Source organism: Schistocerca gregaria, chromosome X (assembly GCF_023897955.1).
Source record: "Schistocerca gregaria isolate iqSchGreg1 chromosome X, iqSchGreg1.2, whole genome shotgun sequence".
NCBI classification, from domain to species: Eukaryota; Metazoa; Arthropoda; class Insecta; order Orthoptera; family Acrididae; genus Schistocerca; species Schistocerca gregaria.
In genome coordinates, this window is record NC_064931.1 from 336,523,750 (window position 1) to 336,534,593 (window position 10,844).

The following is a 10,844-nucleotide window of genomic DNA, read 5'->3' on the forward strand; positions in this document are numbered from 1 at the left end:
TACGAGGTAGATGAAATGGCAAGACAGATGGTCGCCGAGTAATCAGGTTACCACAATATTATTGCCACTACAATCCTACTGAGCTGGTATGGGCGCAAGTTAAATCCCATATCTCAGAAAGAAACAGCACCTTCTGAATTGCTGACGTAGAAAGACGCACACATGAAGCAGTGGACAACGTAAGCATATCTGCATGGGCAAACTGCGTCAGACATTCGGAAACACTCCAGGAAGAATATTTTAAAAAGTAAATCGACAGAGACTCGGTGATGGAGCCTTTCATAATTAATCTTCACGATTCGGATTCGTTTTTATCAGACAGCGGGGATGAAGATGATGTTTTGGGATACCTGTGACGGTACTGCAATGCTGCGGTAAGCATTTAAACCTATGTCGTAAATCGTAAGTCTATATTATGTAACTTGAGTCTAGGTTTGCCTGGCTGATAAAGTAATTACAAAAGGATTTTTGTTTCTTACGCAATTTCATTGGGGACTTTGAAGCTTGTCTTCAGTGATTACACTCGTCGATTTTCTTATTAAATTATTCTTCAAGATATGTAGAATTTCTTTTGTATTTGTGCTAGTCGGAATGCTGACTTCATTTTTAAAAAAGTAATTGTTCTTGCTTTTAGTCCCTACAAACAGCACGTGGAAACTTGTTTTATATTACGTATGACAATAACTATGTACAATAGGCACAATATCAACAATTATAAATTATTTGTTGTAAGTGAGGTGTCTAGAAACAGAAAGTGCCTTTGGTTCTTTTAATAACGATTTTTAATGTATAACAGGCAAGTTTTATATTTTCTGAAATATGATTCTTTCAGCTATGTGCTGAAAAGATGCTCTACATCTAGACTGCTCAACGTTTGCTTAGGTCACTTAAAAACTGACATGCAACAATTTCACATGTGCGAATATTTCCCCTGCAATCCAAATAAATAATTTTGACTACAGATGGCAAGCCATCACGGGGTGAACATATCCTCTGGGTTTGAAAGGCAGACAGAAATACTCCTGCATGTGCCGCGATTTTTCCCAGTACTCACACGTATTGCAAAACATTTTATGTGTATTATAAAAATCCTTTGATTATCAGTAGGTATGCATTTTTTCGCGAGGTTTCTTCTTCTTTTCAAATTTTATTTTTCAAGGCTGCACAAGATGATCGTATTTTCTGAGTTAGAATAGGAAAGATAAATGCGCAGCAGTTTTCCCAGTTAGTCAACACGGTATTCTTGTGTTGATCGACAGACACAATAAACAATGCAAGTCCGTCTGTTATTCTTGCCAATGTTCACAGACTTTTTTTTACACATTTTATACAACTCCATATTTTAAGGGCAGACGATTCGATGACAACGCCTTTCTCACAAAGACGTATACATATGCGCGCGTACTTCTGTGCCCTGCCGTCAGTAGCCGACAGTCGAATGGTGCGTTTAACGTATAGTGTGGCTACACTGCCGCAGCTGGCTCCCCCACCACTAACTGCTGGCTGTGCAGAACTCCCCCACCACCCGCCAAGATACGTGACGCCCGCTCTAACAAGAATCAGCATTTCAGTGCTTCTGGAGAAATGTTTCAGTTATTTAGTAGAGATTTGGACCTGCAAAATTTCCCAGTTTCCAGCTCAGAAGAAGTTTTAGGAGCGACGGAGTCCACATATGACAAAAAGACACGGTTTCGCTGCACGGTTAGGTTTTAAAAAAAGCAACACAGTATTAGAAAGTAACGGCGATCTTAAATTTTTATCCAAGGATATACATATTTCACATAAGAGAACAGGTCAAGCACTATACTAGGTAAGCCCTTAACATTTAAATAAAAATGTTTATTTGATATGGTACCTCATTATCTTTAGAAAACAAATTTAATATTGCGTCTAGTTGTTTCGTATCAAAATCGCCATCTCAGTTCGCTCCGGGAAGCAGAAGACCCAATATCGGCAGCTACGGTGTAGTAAACATTTACTATAAGGCTTGCGCTCTCGCATTGTACACAGTGACACGTCATTCCGGTATTTGTTCTAGTTCCATAGGCTCTGCAATATCGTTAGAACTTTAGCTACGTTGCGATCACCACCACGGACGGCGGCGACTGCAGCCCCCCTGCTCCGCAGACTTTGCAAAACCAGCCGCATAATGTCGCAATGGATACTGAAGCACTTCTTGCACCCATCAGTGAAGTGAATAGCGACGAAATCATCGTGTTCCACAACGCAGACACACACCAATAGATTTCACCTGTCGACGCAACTGCAGCAAGGGACCTTCCATCCGCGCAGAAACGCCAACGGGAGGAAGGAGACAATGAACAACGAGACAAAATTGAGAAAGTGCTAGGTATCGACGCCACCCAAGAAGGTGCCACCATCCACTACATGTAAGTTGCACCGCTAACTTATACTGACAAAGGGCCTTGCATCTTACTTGTTAAAAGTAGAAACAGAAACACTGGCAGGCTTCATCCTATGGAAGTAGGTAAAAGTACTAGACAGGAGTGTCGGTCGTTATTCAAACACATGATCAATACTGCGACGGGTAGTGAAAAACCGTGAGAAAATTGAGACTGCGTCAAGATTAACTGCCAGTGCCTTGGTTCAGCACTCTTTGTTAGACAAAGCAAATTTGTAGGCCTTACATTCCGAAATTCTTCAATATTAAACAAGGCATCATAAATAACGTTGGTCCCTCCATTACGAAGTAAGAATTGCTAACGGAAATGTGTTACTGTGAAATTACTGCCATCAGGAAGTTTGGTAAAATAATAATCCTGAATGCGCACAAGGTAACATACGTTATCTCCAGTTTGTGTTGTGACATTTAGATCACAGCGGCTCTCACAGTTTATATTCTTGGAGTTCGCTATCCAGTGGGCGCGTATGTAACGCCCCCTCCCCTCCCAACACGACCACCCTTGCCCTCCTGTATGGGCACCCATGTTGGTCCCACCTTCGGCTTCCAAAAATGAGGTCACCTTATCTTAAATGAAGTATCAACTCCGTCTTCAGCTTTACTTTTAATATAGTCCGCTCTCCCTGAATAATTATAAATTCTAACATTAAGTTCTCACTCCACCAGTGCCTAGTGAAGTGAGACTGAACGAAACAAAATTACACAAATATTTAACCTAACTAGACAACAAACGAACCGCTGCCATACACATGAGCAATTCGTTATTCGTTGCATGCATTTCACCAGACTTCATGGGAATTCCAAATGATCAGCGATTGACCGCTGCGGCTCGACACAAAGGAGACAACACTACATAGAGATAAGATGCGAAACATTAATGTTCAGAGAGGATTAATTTGCACTGTTTTTGACAAAGTAAGCAAAATGGCGTAGGGAAGGAAGACTTTAAGTGGATTAATTTGTATGTAAACGTGAAATGCGTGGCGGTAGTGTACTTAAAACTGAATTGCAGCTGCTGCTTTCCTTATCCTTACACCAAAATTTGGCACATATGACCACAGATGCTTACCGCTGGCTGCTCATTACAATTGTGGAAAAAATAATACTAATTATCGACGACCAACATAACCTGAGGCTAGCATTTACACTCTGGTTTGTAGTAACCGGAGACATTTCCGTTCGTGATTATTTCGCATTTCATTAGCTGTTGTGCATCAGCTAGTTACTAACGTCTGCAGTGACATATGCGAAGTACTTCAAGAACTACAGTACGTATAAAGAGGATAATTTCAATAAATATGATTAATTAAATGTGAAATATACGTACGACCTGTCACATAGGCAAGTTGACAGAATCTAATATATAGATTTTCAGTGGGAAGATAGCATGATTCCAGGTAAACCACTTATTTATCATCAAAAATATCCAACATAACAGTGCTACATAAGCCATGTTATTGCAGGTACCATGAACATAAGCAACGAGAATGATCAGGTCTATAGTATATTTATAATTTTAATCAGCATATTAGATAACATGTTCGTACTGGTTTACTTTAGAGGCGATACATATTGCTTTTCGTTTTTAATTAAAAGAATTAAAAAGCTTGTGCTTATTCACTTCCGTTCCTGCCTGGTGCAAGCATCTAATGAATTTATCATCTTTCTCATATCTCCTGTAGGGCATTTGATTGCTTTGACAATTTTCTATACGCTCTTCGTGCTCTGTCAGTGGATTCGAATGCGGGAAAGTATGGAGCGATAATCCGTATTATTGCTTTGCGAAATACGAGTACTAGACCATAATATTTATGGGTGGGTCTGGTAGTCTGGTTTGTTGCAATTTCGCCTGGCTCCAATTGTCAAGTGGAAATTATGTTCCTCATTAAGACCTTCTTTTATGTATTGAACTCTGAATTGTATTGTAAATATATTGCTCGTGTTCTGCTTCATTTTTGCTCTCATCCATGATCTTGGGTGGGATAAATGAGTCCATGCTTGTTTTTGTTTCATATAAAACAGAAGCTGGTTCCGTCACACGGTATTCTGTGGACCCATATCAGTTTGTTACTTCTTAAGAACCCGTGTGTGAAGTGCTCGATTTAAATGCATTGTAAGTATATTGCTAGTAATCTACGTTATTTTTATTCCCATCCGGTTTTCTAACTCCTGCGTTTCATAGAGGCCTGCGAAATGCTCATCGACCTCTGCTAAAGTACGTTGTTTGTAGTACCACTTCATGACGTGTGAAAACACTTTTGTAGTACCAGTTAACGTGTGAAAACACTTGCGTAATACTGTCGCATTTTTATCCATTGCAATGAAGAATGCTGTAGGCACCAAGGCGACAACGCATACTCATCTATGCCTGCATCCATACTCTGCAAGCCACTGTTAATTGCATAGTGGCAAGAAGCAACACCATTCAAAGCAGAATTACGTATGCATTCCATGACAAAATTTACCGAAGTTGAAAACCAATTCTGTCAAAACGTGCCAACAGCCGGGGGGGATTAGCCGAGCGGTCTCAGGCGCTGCAGTCATGGACTGTGCGACTGGTCCCGGCGGAGGTTCGAGTCCTCCCTCGGGCATGGATGTATGTATTTGTCCTTAGGATAATTTAGGTTAAGTAGTGTGTAAGCTTAGGGACTGATGACCTTAGCAGTTAAGTCCCATAAAGGCGGGTCCACACTGAGTGGGCCGGGCCGCGCCGCACAAAACGGCTGTGCGAGCTCAGTGTGGACGGCGAACCGTGCCGTGCCGTGCCGTGCCGCGCAGTGTTCCGGCTGTTGTCGGTACATCAAAGGAAGTGGCGCGTTTGCGCGCGCTCAGTTTAGACGGGGCTTCGCTCGCTCCATCTTCAGACCATGCGCGCGATCCAACTCATTCCCGCTCACGCTGTGGTGAGGTACGCATAGCTGATTGTCGCTGTTGTCACTCGTGATGACGGGACGCGGAAGGGGACGCAAAGCTGCTGCCTTGGCGGAGTTGCTGCTCACGTTAGCAGGGACACCCGGCAAGAAGAAGAGGAAGACTGCGGCGCAGTGCTTTCGCTGCCAAAAGCTTGGCCACGTCGCCAAGCAGTGCAGTGGAGCAGTTGCGTGCTTGAAGTGTGCGCAAGCACACGACACACGCGACTGCAAAAAGCAGAAGGACACCCCCTGTACCTGCGCCAATTGCGGCGGCGCACATGCGGCCAATGCTCGTTCCTGCGGCTACAGAAGAAATTGGCGCGGGCCGGGGAAGATGACGCAGAAGCAAGTGACCACCACACACGAAGAGGTGGTCACTTGCACTGAAGACGTAGTCACCAGGCGCCTCAACGACGCCGTACAAGAAGCGATGTCCGCCTTCAAATCTGCTATGGCGGAAGAGAGGGCGGCCATGCTGGCGGAACTGGGCGAAGCTCGGCGTCAGATTGCTGTGCTGACGCAGGAGCTTCGCTCAGCCAAAGAAGTTCCCGCCACAACTGAAGACACCGCCACCCAGACGACTCCTTCACGTGAGAGGGAGTTCGCGACGGTGGCCACGCAGACCGACGAGCCTGCCGAAGGGGAGGCGACACAGCACAAGGAGGTCACCGAGGTAGCAGCGCAAGAAGAAGAGTGGGAAGAAGCTCCATTCCTCCCGCTCCCGGATATGTACAGCGCAAGCGCTGTAACAAAGACGATCGCTAGGTCGCTTCGCGATGGCACATACCCCCACCACGAAAACCCTTATCCCTTCGTTCCTCCTAACCATCCCAAACCTCCACTCCCACATCGCCCACTTGGGTATCCAGAAGGCCTTACAGGTCTTTCTAGGGAGGATTTCGACTTGATCGATTCCTACCCTATATTCACAGAGCTGCAAATGCGCAGCGTCATCATCAATCTGGTCCACGGAGAGATTGATAAAGATGGAATCCGTATGCACGGGATCCCAACCGAGGCAGAGCCCTCTGTAACCAGCAAGAAGAAGAAGAAAAGTCGTCATATCGACAAGACCAAGAAATAGGCCACCGGTACTCCTTGCCAGTCCAGATCCAATCCAAAAAGTATAGACAGAAGATCCTACAAGATTCCCAGGGGAGTAAAGGCCAACAGGCCACAAACTTCCACCCGAACCTCCTCACAGAGAGGAAGTCATATAAGGAGCAGCAGCAGCGATCCAACTGGAACACAGTGCACGCCTCAGAGCGGCGCGGCGGGGCGCGGACGGCGCAGTCCCCTCTGTTACGGCTGTGCGCGGGGTGCAGCAGCGCGGCGCGGCGCGGCGCGCTCAGTGTGGACCCGCCTTAAGATTTCACATACATTTGAATATTTTTGAACCTGCCAACATGGGATTCTCCATTAAATGCGAGGAAGTACGGCAAACGGATGCAAACAAAAATAAAGAAGAATAAAAGCGATAGATTTAGGGTGTATTTAAAACTAGCAGTTCACACACAGATTCGTAAGCAATTACAAGTACACAAAAGTCTACAGCAGAGCCCCATATAACGAAACCAAAATGAAAATCACCAGATTTTGCTTCTGACTACGACTTCTCATGTGTATTGTACTCTTTGAATAACATTGCTATTTTGTTGCCCGTATTCTGATTGAGTTCTGCTTGTATCCGTAATATTGGGTGGGGTAAATGACTCCATATAAAAAAAGTCTTGTTTCGTCGCATGGTGTTCTGTTTGTTACAAACTGTTTTAGCGTACAGATCTGTGTGTGAAATGTACGATCCAAATGCATTTTAAGTATATTGCTTTTATTCTACTCCAATTTTGTTTGCATCCATTTCTGTACATTCTTGTAGTTAGTGGAAAACTCTATGTTAGCAGGTTTGACAGATCTGATATCTGGTTTTATTAGATCTTGTCACGTAATGAGTATGTCATTCTGCTGTGAATGATGTTGCTTCTTGCCAGTGAGTGTCATACATTTCACGGTGGCTTTCAGAGTATAGATGGAGAAGTAGAGAGTATGATTTGTAGTCTTAGTGATTAGATCATTCTTCCCAGCAACTGCTAAAAATGCGACAGTACTTGGATAAATGTGTTCACACGGTCTTAACTGGTACTGCAAACAATATATTTTAGCAGGAATCAATGAAAATTTCAGTGGTCTCTGTTAAATGTGAGAGTACGAAAAACGGATAGCAACAAAAAATAATGTAGGATACGAGCAGTATAGTTAAAACGCATTTAAATCGAGCACTTCACACACGGATTCTCAAGCAGTAACAAACTGACATGCGTCCATAGAGTACCATGTGTCGAAACCAGTTTCTGTTTTACATGAAACATAATATGGAATCATTTAAACCAACCAATATTACGGATTTGAACAAAACTGAAGCAGAATACGTGCAAAATATTTACAATGAAATTCTAAGACTGCAATACACGCGAGAAGGTCATAATCAGGAACTCAATTTCCACTTGACAACGGCCACACGGTCGAAATTTCAATATTGGGTTTTACAAATAAATAAATTTACACTTAAACTGGGACCATGATTTCATTTACAAATTTTTACATTACTTTGAACTACGGCTACTAGAGGCTGAACTTAGTTTTTATTGAGTTTTTCGAGGACATTACTTTGTAAAGTAATAAAAACGTCTCCAGGTACACACTTTACCGGCAGACTACCAGGCACACCCATAAAGTATAAATAAAGAATATTATCATCTAGCACCTGCATTTTGCAAAGCAAGAATATTGATTCTCGCGCCGTATTTTCCCAAATTCGAAGTTCACTGCCAGGCTACTAGGAGCGCTTATCCGCCTTGCACTTCTGATAATTTCGTGTTCTGTGCCTTTAGTAATAGTTAATCTGCCCGTAGACGGTCAATATTATTGTTTAATAATATTTTGCAACAGCAAAACCTTCCGTCGGGGCACGGCTGTTCAAATTGGTACATGTCGAAATTTGCTGTTAATTACTTGTCACCAGTTGGCAAAACTGGCGCCTCCTCGCTAGTTGCTTCCCTTCTCCGATCGCTTTTCGATGGTGTGTGTTTCAGTTGGTCTTACTTAAACATCGATAGTTGAGACATACGACTTTAACGGTAGTGTTTTTAAAACCTACCGATATATCGACTAACTATCGATTGTTTTGGGTAGGCATTTCAAATGATTTTTTTATTGTTTAAAATAGAACATTACAAGATATGCTAATTTTGTTTTATAACAATTAAACACCTTATTCTTTAGTCGGTTCCGTTTTACATTATTTATTTCTCTTGCTTTGGAGAAAACTCTCTCAGCAGGAATTGAAGTCGCTGGACAGCACAAATATGTGGTTGCCATTACACGCAACATACTATTAGATTTTGCTCAATATTATAATACACAAGCATTCTTGTCTGTTATAATTTTTTCGAAGTATTAACGTAGGTCAACTGTGCAATCACTGACCGATGTAACGTCATCGACATTACGCTGTTGCTGGGCTGAGCAAACAAGTAGATCACCCGATTTCAAACTGGTAGACGTATCAGTTCCAGGTTAGCCGATAGCGCTAATGCGCTGCTTCCTGGACTCAGGTAGGCGCGGCTCCGGATCAAATCCACCCGCCGGATTACTGACGAGGGCAGGTGTGCCAGCCAACCTGGATGTGGTTTTTAGGCGGTTTTCCACATCCCTCTAGGTGAATACCGGGCTGGTCCCAACGTCCCGCCTCAGTTACACGACTCACAGACATTTGACACACATCCGCACTTTTCCATGGTTTACACTAGACGCAGCCAGATGCGGTACTCTGATTACGTTCTCGGGGGGTACGGGGTGGCGGCAGGAAGCGCATCCGGCCACCCCTTCAAATTAATATGCCAAATCCGATTTAACCATGCCAACCCCGCACACAAGGCGGGACCAAGGCGCAAGCGATAGAATGGATGATTCTGCTGTTGATGCATACCCTTTCTGAAGTAATTGTGCAGCGTTCTCTGCCTCTTGAAATGTGCTGAAACCAAGTTGTGTGTGTGTTATTTTTTTAAATTTAGAATCTAATGATGTTGCACGTATATTAACAGTCTGTGTGTTAAATGGTTTCAGTCTTTCTCTGACTGGTTTAATCAAGGAATCCGGAACTCTCCGCGCTTCATTAGTTGTTGAGGTGCTTTCCAAGTCTGACAACTTCGCAGAAATACCTCCAATAAGAGGTGCAATTAAGAAAGCATGTGATTGTTGTTGTTGTTGCTACTTCACAAGGTTCATGAAGCTCTATTATATCTTTTGCAGCTAAGTAATTTTTTGCTGTGAGGGTAGGTGGTGCTTTTGAACTTTTACTGATCGCAATCGCAAGCTCACTTCGTACTTCCAAAGTTCTTCTGAGCATGTAGTATAAGCTGCTCCATCGAGTCGCAACCCCTTGTATCGGATTTTGTTATTTGTTGTTTGCTCGTTTATGAGCACTGCGTAATTTATTATTGGCTAGAGTAAAGTTATGAAAGTCACAATAGCCTTTGTTTCCAATAAAATTTCAGAAAATTATTCTACTTTGAAACATTCTAGTATGTTGAGTTGATGCAGTGGGCAAAACAGGGACAATGTCCAATCGTAAAGATTTCAGCAGTTTTTTTCGTAACTACAGTGTTGTCTGTAACCACTACTACAGTCTTATCACGAATATTGCATTCTAGTAAGATTTGATTGATAACTTGCAAGAAGTGTAATGTTAAAATCAATTGCCAAAATGTCCGACATTTTCCATAATATCCTCAAAACATTTCTTTTTTTAATTTCTTGTTATCTGAAAAGTCACTTTCATACATTAAAAAAATAATTATCATAAAAATCAAGCCAATATATTAGCTGTCGAAACTAAGTTAAGCTTCAGGGTTTTAGAAGCACTGGAAAGCAGGAGAAGGAGGACGAAGAAGAAGAAGAATAGGAATAGGAAGGTCATCACGAGGAATAGAGATGTGAGTGGGGAAATGTTTACTGGTCTGCCACGCATTGCTGCTACCTTAGGTGTGCATGCTTTCTGATGAATTGCATCAAATGGTTCAAATGGCTCTGAGCCCTATGGGACTTAACATCTGAGGTCATCAGTCCCCAAGAACTTAGAACTACTTAAACCTAACTAATCTAAGGACCTCACACACATCCATGCCCGAGGTGAGATTCGAACCTGCGACCGTAGCGGTCGCGCAGTTCCAGACTGAAGCGCCTAGGACCGCTCGGCCACACGGGCCGGCAACTGCATCAGATCTGGTAAACTGCAGATGGTAGTAACAAGGTTTAGTGAAAGCGCACTAGAGAGTCCAGGGGCGGCTTCGTCGATCGTTGTTTTTTCTCAGTTGAATTGACACTCAGTACAAAACAACAGGGGCATCACTCTACAGTTGTGCTACAGTTGCTACATCACTGAGGTCGGCAGACCTCATGATCTTAATGCAGTCGACATAAAGTGTACAATTTGTAGAAGTTTTCTTGGGAGT